Source organism: Ranitomeya imitator, chromosome 5 (assembly GCF_032444005.1).
Source record: "Ranitomeya imitator isolate aRanImi1 chromosome 5, aRanImi1.pri, whole genome shotgun sequence".
NCBI lineage: Eukaryota > Metazoa > Chordata > Amphibia > Anura > Dendrobatidae > Ranitomeya > Ranitomeya imitator.
Genome location: NC_091286.1, coordinates 454,471,679 through 454,485,623, shown reverse-complemented (window position 1 = coordinate 454,485,623; position 13,945 = coordinate 454,471,679). Strand labels below are relative to the sequence as shown.

The window sequence follows — 13,945 nt, the reverse complement described above, 5'->3', positions numbered from 1 at the left end:
TCCTTGTCTGCACGTACTGAGCATGCCCAGGGTAAGATCTCCCGTTGGAGATCGAGGGTCATGTGCTCAGGCTCTGCAGCACATTCCATTGGTCCTCTTGGCAGGTCTTGGAAGGGCAAAAGTGCTGTAGCCACTTCCTGTGCTGCAACTATATAAACTGCGCATGACCGCACGGCCATGCGCTAGTATTGTCTCATAATGTTATATGTGTGTGTAGATGAATGTATGTCGATGGATGAAAGCTCCTAAATATCCCTCCCTAGAGTTGTTGTCTGCTCGCGGATGTTGGTAGCTATCTAGCGCCCGACTAATCATCTGCACGATACACACATTACAGCGTCCTCTTGCTGTGTCCGCCTGTACGGCGCCGTGCGCTTGCCTTGCGCTTTCCATACCCAAGCCAGTGTGGTTGGTGGCGTCCGTCAGTGCGGCATTGCTCGCACTCCTGTGCATTTATATATTTATACTTAGTTTCCTTACACACCCAGTTGTGGTGTAGTGCCAGCGAGGGTCTAATCGGACTTCAATCCCAGTTGGGGTTAAGTACGCTGACTACTCGCTCGCGCTTTAGGTGCGGTACCGCGATCCTGTGACGCAACAGGATTGCTCCCTTCACGCTGGGTGAGGTTGAACCCACGTGTATATACTTTAGTGTACCGCCATATAGTCTGTATTTACTAGCAGCAGGTTTTCACCTGCACGGTGGACCCCGGACTGCGAACGCATCTATATCACCTTTCTTGGTGCGTTCCGCCACTCCTAACAGAATACTAGCGCCAGGGTCTGGCTAGTAAATGATGGACGATCAGCGTTCACAGCGGTACATCCAGCAGCTGGAGGGAAGGTTGGCGGCTCTTGAGCGTTCAACTTCAGCTGTGGATGTCACTGCTGTCGCTGTTCAGGCTGCTAGTGTTGCTGCAGCCACCTTGTCCACTGCCGCTCCTGTCCTGACTCTAACTCGCCTCCCGCTTCCAGAGAAATTCTCTGGTGACAGTAAGTCTTGTAGGGGTTTCGTGAGTCAGTGCTCTATCCATCTCGAGCTTCTGGCCTCTCGTTTCCCTACAGAGCGGGCTAAGGTGGGATTTATAGTGTCTCTTCTGTCGGACAGAGCGTTGCAGTGGGCTATGCCGCTATGGGAGCGTAGCGATCATGTGGTACAGAGTGCTCCGTTGTTTCTGAGCACTCTGAAACAGGTCTTTTTAGGACCTCGTGTCACCCATGATACGGCGCTCTAATTGTTGGCATTGACTCAGGGCTCGTCCTTGGTCAGTCATTTTGCCGTCCAGTTCCGCACCTTAGCATCTGAGCTGGAGTGGTCGGATAAAGCCCTCATTCCAATATTTTGGAGGGGGCTGGCTGACCACGTTAAGGACGCCCTGGCCACTAGGGAGATTCCCGCCACACTGGAGGAATTAATTACTCTATCCATGCGTATTGATCTCCGTTTTCACGAGCGGAAGTTAGAGCGAGCCCAGTGTAGGCAGAGGTTTCAGCTGGCTCCCACCTTCGCCAAACCTTTGGAATCTCCAGACCAGGCTCCTGAGCCCCATGAGCCTGTGGTAGAGTCTCGAGCAGGATCTAAGTCCCGGACCGCTCGTGCACTCCAGATTTGTCATCTTTGCCAACAGTCTGGACATCTTGCCTCCAGATGTCTCCAGCGGTCGAGGAAATGTCAGCGCCTAGTGGTAGTTGGTGGAGGTGCACTAGACACGGCGACGTTTGCCTCCAAATTGTCCTTTAAGGGGACAATAACATTGGGCTCATTCTCTCACTCGGTGGAACTCTGCGTGGATTCTGGGGTGGAGGGCAATTTTATGTCTTCAGCCTTCGCCCAACGTCACGCAATTCCTCTGGTCATGCTATCTCAACCAGTAACGGTACGAGTGGTGAATGGGTCGACACTGCCCACACAGATTACACATCAAACTATCCCTTTTACTCTGTCCATGTCACCATCTCATCAGGAGATTATATCTCTACTCGACATTCCTGAGGGAATTGATGAGGTTCTCTTGGGGATACCTTGGTTACGGTACCACTCTCCTCACATCGAGTGGTCCTCAGGCAGAATTCTGGGATGGGGTGAATCTTGTGGGAACAGGTGTCATCGAGAGTGCATTCAGGTTACTACTACAGAGGTACCCGCAGATCTCTCCTCTCTCCCCAAGCAATATTGGTCTTATGCAGACAAATTCTCCAAAAAGGCAGCGGAGACTCTTCCGCCCCATCGCCCCTATGACTGTCCTATTGATCTCTTGCCTGGTGCTGAGCCTCCCCGGGGTCGAGTCTATCCATTATCTCTCCCGGAAACGGAGGCAATGTCTCAGTACATACAAGAGAATCTGGCAAGAGGGTTCATCAGGAAGTCAGTGTCACCTGCTGGGGCAGGGTTCTTTTTCGTGCAGAAGAAGAATGGAGAACTACGTCCATGCATAGACTACAGGGGTCTTAATGCTATCACAGTTAAGAACAAGTACCCTTTGCCGTTGATATCTGAGCTTTTTGATAGGCTTCGGGGAGCTAGAGTGTTTACTAAACTAGATCTGCGGGGTGCTTATAACCTGATTCGCATCCTTGAGGGGGACGAGTGGAAAACGGCATTTAACACCAGAGATGGGCACTATGAGTATCTGGTGATGCCCTTCGGGCTCTGTAATGCACCTGCCGTTTTCCAAGACTTTGTCAACGACATCTTCCGGGATATGCTTTCCACCTCGGTTGTAGTCTATCTGGATGATATTCTCATCTTTTCTCCAGATATTGACTCCCACCGGAGAGATGTTGGCAGAGTCTTCGACCTCCTACGGGCAAACTCTCTTTATGCAAAGTTGGAGAAGTGTGTGTTTGAGCAGGAGTCCTTACCTTTCCTGGACTATATCATCTCCGCCCAGGGATTGGCTATGGATCCTGCCAAACTACAGGCTGTGATGGACTGGCAAGAGCCCCATTCTCTTAAAGCGGTGCAGCGCTTTATGAGGTTCATAAACTATTACCGCCAGTTCATTCCCCACTTCTCAACTCTGGTAGATCCCTTGGTAGCCCTCACCAAGAAGGGAGCGAATCCCAAATTGTGGTCGGAAGAGGTCTCCAAGGCCTTCACTTCTATTAAGTCCCACTTTGCTAGCGCTCCCATCTTACATCGTCCCGATGTGGATAAGCCATTCCTACTGGAGGTGGATGCCTCGTCCGTTGGTGCTGGAGCAGTCCTCTACCAAAAGGATGCTCAAGGTCGGAAGCATCCATGCTTCTTCTTCTCCAAGACCTTCACGCCAGCGGAGAGGAACTACTCCATCGGGGACAGGGAGTTGCTAGCAATGAAGTTGGCCTTTTCGGAGTGGAGACACCTTCTGGAAGGTGCGCGGTTTCCCTTCCAAGTTTACACGGACCACAAAAATTTGGTCTATTTGCAGACAGCCCAGCGGCAAAATTCTCGCCAGGCCAGATGGTCCCTGTTCTTCTCCCGGTTCCACTTTTCCCTTCATTATCTCGCCGGGGAGAAGAATATCCGTGCTGACGCTCTCTCTCGCTCCCTTATGTCAACTGAGGAGGAGGAAGAGGAGCCTTGGCTTAGTGTCCCTTCCGAGAGCCTGAGAACCGTGGCACCGGTTTCGCTAGAGTCTGTGCCTCCGGGCAAGACTTTTGTGCCCATTAATTTGCGACCGGAGGTTCTCTCTTGGGCTCATTCGTCCAGGGTAGGTGGACACTTTGGGACAAAGAGGACATCTGAGCTGGCGAGGACTGGCGAGGACGTACTGGTGGCCGCATATGGTCCGGGATGTCAGGGATTATGTTCTGGCATGTGTCTCCTGCGCCAAAAATAAATCTCTGCGTCAAAGGCCAGCTGGTTTGCTCTATCCCTTGCCGGTGGCAGATAGGCCCTGGGAGATGGTCGGGATGGACTTTGTTGTGGGTTTGCCCAAGTCTCGCGGCTGTGCCATCATTTGGGTCATCACCGATCATTTCTCAAAAATGGTGCATTTGGTGCCGCTGCCGCGGTTACCTTCTGCACGGGCCTTGGCAGCGTTGTTCATTAGACATATCTTCCGCCTGCATGGTATGCCAGACAAAATTGTCAGTGACCGGGGTCCCCAGTTTGCGTCTCGGTTCTGGAGAGAGCTCTGTCGTCTTCTCAGTATTGAGTTGAATCTCTCTTCCGCTTATCATCCCGAGACGAATGGGTTGGTAGAGAGGGCCAACCAGACCTTGGTCACATACCTGCGACATTTTGTTTCAGCCAGGCAGGATGACTTGGCATCCTTGCTATCATGGGCAGAGTTTGCACTGAACAATGCCGTAGCCGACTCCACTGGACAAACCCCATTCCTCCTCAACTATGGTCAGCATCCACGGGTAGCTGTGCCTATGCCCGTGTCTTCCACCGACTCCAGGGTGGCAGACTGGGCTGTGGAGGCACGGGATATTTGGGACCGCACTCAGGATGCCATTCGGGCCTCTAAGGAGAGAATGAGGTCCTCCGCCGATGCTCATCGGCGCCCCGCTCCGACCTTTGCTCCTGGCGACTTGGTGTGGCTCTCCGCCCGTAACATCAGGCTGCGAGTTGAGTCCACTAAATTTGCTCCTCGCTACTTGGGCCCATTCAAGGTCCTCGAGCAGGTTAATCCTGTGGTCTATCGTTTGGCCCTTCCGCCACGCCTGGGTATCACCGACACCTTTCATGTGTCCCTCTTGAAACCCGTGTATATGTCCCGGTTTTCCGAGTCATCTGCTGGGACATCGGGTTCGTCTACGGACGATTATGAGGTGAACGCTATTTTGGGGTGCAAGGTAAAAAATTTTATTTGGTAGACTGGAAGGGTTATGGCCCCGAGGACAGGTCCTGGGAGCCTGTTGAGCACATTCGGGCTCCGCAGCTCATTGCTGCCTTCGAACGTAGCGAGGCCCAAGGAGGGGGGGGGGCCCTAGGAGGGGGGGTAATGTTAGGAGTCGAGTTTCCTCTGCTGCACAGGGGGAATCTCGATCCGTCTCCGCTGCGGTCTCCCATTCTCCTCCAGCCGCAGTGGAGTCTGCTCAGCAGGGACGTCGATCCCAGCGTCTCGCTCAGTCTGGCTCTGTGCGAAGAGTTGCTGCTGTTTCTCCAGTCTCTGCCATTAAAGTCAGTGCTGGTCAGCAGCGAGCGGACTTCTCTGGGACTAAGTCCTTGTCTGCACGTACTGAGCATGCCCAGGGTAAGATCTCCCGTTGGAGATCGAGGGTCATGTGCTCAGGCTCTGCAGCACATTCCATTGGTCCTCTTGGCAGGTCTTGGAAGGGCAAAAGTGCTGTAGCCACTTCCTGTGCTGCAACTATATAAACTGCGCATGACCGCACGGCCATGCGCTAGTATTGTCTCATAATGTTATATGTGTGTGTGTAGATGAATGTATGTCGATGGATGAAAGCTCCTAAATATCCCTCCCTAGAGTTGTTGTCTGCTCGCGGATGTTGGTAGCTATCTAGCGCCCGACTAATCATCTGCACGATACACACATTACAGCGTCCTCTTGCTGTGTCCGCCTGTACGGCGCCGTGCGCTTGCCTTGCGCTTTCCATATCCAAGCCAGTGTGGTTGGTGGCGTCCGTCAGTGCGGCATTGCTCGCACTCCTGTGCATTTATATATTTATACTTAGTTTCCTTACACACCCAGTTGTGGTGTAGTGCCAGCGAGGGTCTAATCGGACTTCAATCCCAGTTGGGGTTAAGTACGCTGACTACTCGCTCGCGCTTTAGGTGCGGTACCGCGATCCTGTGACGCAACAGGATTGCTCGCTTCACGCTGGGTGAGGTTGAACCCACGTGTATATACTTTAGTGTACCGCCATATAGTCTGTATTTACTAGCAGCAGGTTTTCACCTGCACGGTGGACCCCGGACTGCGAACGCATCTATATCACCTTTCTTGGTGCGTTCCGCCAGTCCTAACATATATATATATATATATATATATATTATTTATATATATGTTTATTGCACTTCATTTTTCAGAGTGCAGCCAGGCCCAGTATTTTTGGCCTTGTAAACTAGGGTGTCTGCCCTCATGGGATGCATTTAGCGAATGCTAGGCAGCCCGCCTGATCTAATAGTATGGGCTTCACTAATATGCTGTAAACCAGACCAGTGCGTTATCTGCATGTGAAAAGCGCCCTATACAAGCCTCTTTTGTGCAATCATATACAGAGCAATCACCCCTCCATGAGTTGGTAGTTTGTAAGTGGTTGCTTCATCAGTATTTTGCACCTGTATTGCCGCCATCTTTGATACATGGGTTTGCTGCATCCTGGGAGTGCACTAGTTTGGAGATAATTTCTTGATGTATAAACAGAATACAGATGTAAATTGTTCCGGAGCAGCATTCTCCAATTATTCTATTTCAGCTATGTAGAAGAAATAGAGGATTCCACACATATTTCTTGTCCAGCCTATAGATATTTCCTATTTAACAAGGATTCCAGAATTAGAAACCAAAGGAAATAACAGATCCCAATTATCTTCCCATAAGAATTGGACACTTGAAGGTATTGTCAATGTGAGACTCAACTGGATCGATATGGTCCGCTCAAGATTCAATACCCTTTGCTCTAGGATAAAAACGAGCAAATTAAAATCAAATAAACACAAAGTATTAAGTTAAAGGAGCCGAATAATATTGCACGCCCCACTTTTCAATTTTTGAATTTCCACAAAAATTTAAAATAACCAATAAATTTCGTTCAACTTCACAATTGTTTTCCACTTGTTGTTGATTCTTCACCAAAACTTTACATTTGGTATCTTTATGTTTGAAACATGATATGTGGGAAAAGGTTGAAAAGTTCCAGGGGGCCAAATACCTTTGCAAGGCACTGTATATGCTAATTTATTTTGCCTATTGCTGTAGCCCTTTGCACAAAATCTATTTTTAAGATCCAGGACTCTCTCTTCAAAGTCAGCGTCTGATGAGCATATCTGGCGAACCCTAAGACATTGTCCGGTTCAGTATAGATTTAATGACTTGTGGGGGATGGGCTGATTCTGCATGCAAAACAGAGTTTACGGATGTCTCCTTACGAGGAGGTCTGTTTGTAAGATTCCATCGCTGTAGCGTTTCACCATGACATCTAGACAATCTATCGCATCCGGATGAGATTTATATGTTAGACGCACACTCAAGTCATTTGTGTTTAGGTTATTAAAGAAGGTAGCCAGCTGTTGTGAACTTCCCTGCTAGATCAGTAACACATCATACTGAGGCACACCAGAATGGGCCCATCTATGTAATGCAGGGATGCCTTGAATGGTTGACCTACTTGTTCTGAATAAGGGGAGGTTCCTTCATACATGGGCTACATGGATGTATGGTACGCTCTGGCAATGCCCCTAGAGTATTCAATTGGTTGTATATATACACCACTCCCCAAACACTCAAATAATCCACTTGAATATCAAGTTCTGGACCTACCTGAATATTCTTGGCCATACAGAAGTGTTGTTAATAACCTTCCCTTTGTAATCCAGTCATTGATTTGTCCACTATAAACTATATAACTTTGCTCTTGTTTTATTGTGATGCCACCCCCAGAAGAAGGCAGTAGCCAAAACGTGCGTTGGGGCATGCACCATCACCCACAAGAGGTAATGTTTTTACCACATTGAATACCTTTTTTTTTACTCCTTGTGATTTCCTCTGTGAGTATCATGACTTCATCATGTTCTCCTGATGTTCTCTTGTATACACTATTTTGGGAAGTTCTTTACTACATAATCTCTTGAGTACAGCCTCTATGTAGTATGTGGTGGGTTCATTGTGCCATTTTGTGGTTTTACACTTTTTTAATAACCTGTCATTTCTGGGATTTTTTGTTAATAAAAATGTGTCCTTTATCACTATTATTGGTTCCTGTGTTAATTTTTTCTCTTTCTGATATTATGTTATTTATGTGTACTATTAATATTTATTTACTACAGAATATTTGTTCATTTTGTTTTCATTTTGTCCTGCTAGATTATGCACATATATTGAATAATCAAATCAATTTATGGCAAATTAGTATTGTCATTTTAACTCAAACACCCACCACTGTTTTATCAGAAGGTGATTATCATTAGAGGACAAGTAACCTGCTGCCAGGTAGTCAAACATGTTTATGACTTCTGTATTACCCCATACCAAGCACTGATTGGTACCTTTCTGTGCATAGGCAGAAAGCTGCATTTCAGTGGTGTGGGTGGGGTTAATTGCTTGATCTGATCCCTAGAAAACTTTGATTTTATCAAAATTATATCAATGATACATAGCTGGAATCAAAGTCTCTGCCCCTATATCATGCTGCCTTCAGATGGGGTAGCAAAAACCTGATGACAGATTTCTTTAAGCATTGCTTGTTCCAGATTGGTTCATGGTAATATTTGATGATGGTTAAAATCTTCCACAATTGTAGACATTTTTTAATAAATATCAACTGGACTTTTTAGTTTTTGGAAGTTTTTAATTTTGATCCACTGTGATTTGAGTTTTACATCCCTGTGTTAGTGTATCTGTTAATAGTATACTTTTTAGTATTGCCATTATCCACTGCCACACACAGCTCTTGATACATTTTTGAAGCTGTCATTTTTAAATTATTCAATTATAGTATGATGGCGAGTCAAGTAGTACCATGGGCGTATCAGTTTAGGAGGTTGATTTTTTTAGGTTGGTCATTGTACTGTTGGATTACTTAGATTTCAATGCGGTATTTAGGGTTATGTTTTACTGGTAGTTCTGGTGGGATTACTTATCTCTTTAGATGTTTTTGGGAGATTTGCCTGTTATTGTAAATATGGTTTTCCTATTCCTTTTATTTGGCATCATAAGTGCTTTCGGTGGGAATCAATTTGTAAGCTTATTTCCAACTGTGTTTCTTATGTCTAAAAATCCCCAAATAAGGAGACAAAAATTGAGTTGTTTCCAAAACGGAGGTAAAGAAATGTCACACAAAGATATTGTCCCAGCTCTAAATACTAGTCTGAATAGGAAGAACCAAAGTCCCTCTGCCTAGATAAAGCCAGCGAGATGCGCCAGATATTTTATCTGATGACAGCATGCTATTAGTCAGAGGGAACATTGCACTTAGCTTTTAACTGAGTAATTCGCCACATGCTTTCCAGAAAGTATGTTTTTCTCACCTTTCTAACCATGACACCACTCCAGTACATTTTCCCCCATTTGAAAGGAAGTGAAAGTATTTTATATTGCATTTCTTTCCTGCCCAGTGTTTTAACTACCCTAAACTACTTCCTATCATCATCGCAACAATAGGATAGAATTGTACCACTGAGAACCCTCCAGGCTACAAGCGGTTTGCTCAAGCTACTCTACCCCATCATTATGTCCTCTCTCTTATCAGTAATTGTTTGTGAATTTGAACATGAAACTCAGAAAAACAGCAATGTGCCACCATCCAATAATGTGACAAAATGAATGCGGGGCTTAAATAGGTCTGTCATGTGCTAGTATAATCCTCGAAAATTGACTCTTACATGTGTGTTGATGAATGTAAATCTCTACCTGTGTTATCTCCATACAGAATCCAAAGCAAATGTTTGTGCACATAGAAAGCACTGACTTTCACAACAGCAAGAGATATTTGGTGATATTTTTCAAGGTCTCGACTTAAATACTGCATGGAAATAATTTGTTGAATCTAGTGGAAAAATAATAATTTAAAAATATTTGACAAACATGTCTTCTTCACTTTTTCTTTTACTATGTATCGTCTTAATATAGGTGATGGAAAAAAAGCATATTTTTAAAGGTTAAGAATTCAGAAAATGTACATACATATATACATTGGGTGCATATTTATGGTATATTATCTCTATCTATCTATCTACTGTATCTATCATCTGTCTATCTATAACAAGAAAAAAGTCCATAACAAGAAAAATGGAAGGCAGCACTCCATTTACTTCAGGTGAATAAGTGGATTTATTTAGACCCAAACGGCGTGCCAACGTTTCGACTCACACTGAGCCTTTCTCAAGCAGTGAATTAATGATACATGTGGATATATATAGGTATAGTATACAATAATTCATTACTAACAATCTCCATAAATATTGCAAAAAAATGCATAGCAGTGCATGATTCAATCAATAGTGCAATAGTAATACATCTCATACATCCTTTAAAAGTGCTAGTGCTTTAAAGTGCTACAGTGGATACGGAAAGTATTCAGACCCCTTAAAATTTTTCACTTTGCTTCATTGAAGCCATTTGGTAAATTCTAAAAAATTCATTTTTTTCACATTAATTTACACTCTGCACCCCATCTTGACTGAGAAAAGAATGTATTTTTATATGATATAATATGATATAAGAATGTATATATATGAAAAAAGAAAATTTAATAAAAAAGAAAAACTGAAATATCACATGGTCATAAGTATTCAGACCCTTTGCTCAGACACTGATGTTTAAGTCACACGCTGTCCATTTCCTTGTGATCCTCCTTGGGATGGTTCTACTCCTTCATTGGAGTCAAGCGGCATTTAATTAAACTGATAGGACTTGATTTGGAAAGGCACACACCTGTCTATATAAGACCTCACAGCTCACAGTGCATGTCAGACCATATGAGAATCATGAGGTCAAAGGAACTGGCCAAGGAGCTCAGAGACAGAATTGTGGCAAGGCACAGATCTGGCCAAGGTTACAAAAGAATTTCTGCAGTACTCACGGTTCCTAAGAGCACAGTGGCCTCAATAATCCTTAAAAGGAAGAAGTTTGGGACCACCAGAAGTCTTCCTAGACCTGGCCGTCCAGGCAAACTGAGCAATCATGGGAGAAGAACCTTGGTGAGAGAACTAAAGAAGAACCCCAAGATCACTGTGGCTGAGCTCTAGAGATGCAGTAGGGAGATGGGAGAAATTTCTACAAAGTCAACTATCACTGCAGCCCTCCACCAGTCGGGCCTTTATGGTAGAGTGGCCCGACGGAAGCCTCTCCTCAGTGCAAGACATATGAAAGCCCACATAACATTTCCTAAAAAACACATGAAGAACTCCCAGACTATGAGAAATAAGATTCTCTGGTCTGATGAGACAAAGATAGACCTTTTTGGTGATAATTCTAGATGAAATCTTCTTCCAGAGTGCTCTGGATATTGAACTGGAGAAAATTTGTGTATGATATCTGTGCTGCTGCATAAATCCGGTCATACAATTTTGAAATAAAAATGATGGTTTATTTACTCATTTACTCAACTCTTTTCAAAGTCACTAGGACTTCTTCTTTAGGAGATAACATCTTCTGAAGTAGTTCTAGTGACTGCGAAATGCGTTGAGTAAATTAGTAAATAAACCATAATTTGTATTTCAAAATTGTGCAGCAGCGCAGATATCATCCACAAATTTTCTCCAGTTCTATATTATGACTAGGTCACCGAATTGACTAGTGGAACTAGTGGAGCTGCAGCAGCTGTCAACCACTGATGAGTTTCCATGCGCTAATGTAAAGATATATCAGGTGAGTGCAATCTAATTTTACACTATTTCCTATCCATCAGATAAGACCCTACTCACACTTCTTTCTCCTACAGTATTCCTTATAGGGTGCTCCGGATCTCAGACTTGGCAAAAAGTTCACCTTCCAAAAGACAATGACCCTAATCACACAGCTAAAATAACAATATAGGGCTTTCAGAACAGCTATGTGACCTGTTATGATCCGGTGACCTTGGAGCTGCATGAGAACTTTCACTGGAGAAAGTGGCCACTATACTGACCGCAACCCTGAACTTAACATCGCAACTAGAAGTAGCCGTGGAGTGTACCTAACACACCTAGACACCTCGTCACAGCCGGAGGACTAAATACCCCTAAAGATGGAAATCGGAATACTATCTTGCCTCAGAGAAAATCCCCCAAGGATAGACAGCCCCCCACAAATATTGGCGGAGTCGGAGAGGAAAAAACATACACAGGCAGAAAAAACAGAATTTAGCACAGAAGGCCACTCTAGCTAGATAGGACAGAATAGGACAGAGTTCTGTGCGGTCAGTATTAAAACCCTTCAAAAAATCCACAGCAGAATATACAAAAAACTTCCTACATCCAACTAAAGATGTAGGAGCGTATATCTGCAACTCCAGTGAAACCAACCAGACTGAGAAAACACAGACACAGTCTAATCTGGACAAAAGAAAAACAAACGAACAGTACTGAAAATAAGCACACTGCATGTGTGCCACAGGAAAAGAAACAGACACTTATCTTTGCTGAACTGGCAGATAAGCAGGAGAGGCCAGGCAGAGATCCAACACTTCCAAAGAAACATTAACAACTGGCAAGGGCTAAAAGATTCTGCACACCTCAATATCCCAGTCAGAATTGTAATTATCCGATACACCTGGCCAGGACTGCGAGTCAGAGACAACTGCATTCCCACCAACAACCGCTGGAGGGAACCCAAGAGCAGAATTCACAACAGTGACCATTTTTCACTGTCCTAGCCAGAGCCCTGACCTAAACCCAATTGAGCATTTCTTGGGAGACCTGAAAAATGGGTGTCGACCAACGTTCACCATCCATCCTGACGGAACTGAGGAGGACCAGCAAGGAAGAATGGCAGAGGATCCCCAAATCCAGGTGTGAAAAACTTGCTGCATCATTCCCAAGAAGACTCATGGCTGTACTAGCTCAAAAGGGTGCTTCTACTCAATACTGAGCAAAGGGTCTGAATACTTATGACCATGTGATATTTCAGATTTTATTTTTCATAAATTTGCAAAAAATACTATATTTCAGGTTTTTTTCAGTCAAGATGGGGTGCAGAGTGCACATTAATGAGAAAAAAATAACCCTTTTTTGAATTTAGCGAATGGCTGCAATGAAGCAAAGAGTGAAAAATTTGAAGGCAAATTGAGCAATTGTAATTGCAGAGTACTATATAATATGTTGATTGCAGTATTTTAAGAGGTTAAAAACTTTGATGGGAGTGCTTTTTTAATGAGAAAGTTTTAGACCTAAAACACTGCATACTTTGGTATGGACGAATTCATCAATCTGTCTATCTATTCATCCGTCCATCCATCCTTCCATCCATTCATGCATCCACTGATAAGTATATTTGTGTATTTTGTAGAAAACTACAAATTTAATTAAATTAAAAAAAAGTATACATTTTACCAGTAATAATAATAGAGAAAATAATAAATCTTTGGATTTTATTCATATTTTAAAGCATATTTTTGTCCCAGATGGCCTGGGAAATATTTGACTATGGATTATTGTGCACACAAGATGGCATATCATGAAAGTTTTGATTTTGCTGAACATCTCCCATTTCAAACAGTAAGTACCTGACCTTCCATGACATCTTTCATTTTCTTTCACGTCATTGATGATGTTACTATGAAATATTCATGAGTTTATCTATTGCAAGAATAATATATGTTTTTTCCAGAAGATCTTTGCACTAAACTATGTGTTAATTTTCATTATAATTTAAATCTCTTAGTGCCCACCAGGAACACCAGTACCTTAAAACAAGTATCCTTAGAGAATAACTCCACAGGGGTTTGCTTCTGCCATTGTGAATAGATGGCTTTGGTTGGGAAATAACTGGAATACACTCATAATCTGAAAGTGTTAGGTGTGTGTCTGTTTACTTGTATATAGCAAACTTCTTTATATGAAGTATGTAGGGCTTTGTCGATTTTTCGCCAATCAGGAGCTTAAGGGATATTCTAATCTGTATTTTCTTAATGCAATGTCATACATCTCACTATGGCATGAATTAATTGGTAAGAAATAAGGTTGTGTTAGTTTCCGTTGTCTTAGATCAAGATAGTTACTTTATTAATATGCTGAATTCCGTTTACACCAAATGACTACTTATTAAAGGGAACCTGTCACCTGAATTTGGCGGGACCGGTTTTCGGTCATATGAGCGGAGTTTTCGGGTGTTTGATTCACCCTTTCCTTACC

At 44.0% G+C, this 13,945-nt stretch overlaps 1 long non-coding RNA gene across 1 annotated transcript in view; it reads left to right on the top strand.

The window, feature by feature from the left end:
• Positions 1-13,945, top strand: part of LOC138680809 (uncharacterized) — a 267,142-nt gene that overhangs the window by 209,072 nt on the left and 44,125 nt on the right. Inside the window, exon 5 of the long non-coding RNA XR_011321780.1 lies at positions 13,216-13,309. This is a non-coding gene — a long non-coding RNA (uncharacterized lncRNA). The remainder of the gene's footprint in view (positions 1-13,215; positions 13,310-13,945) is intronic.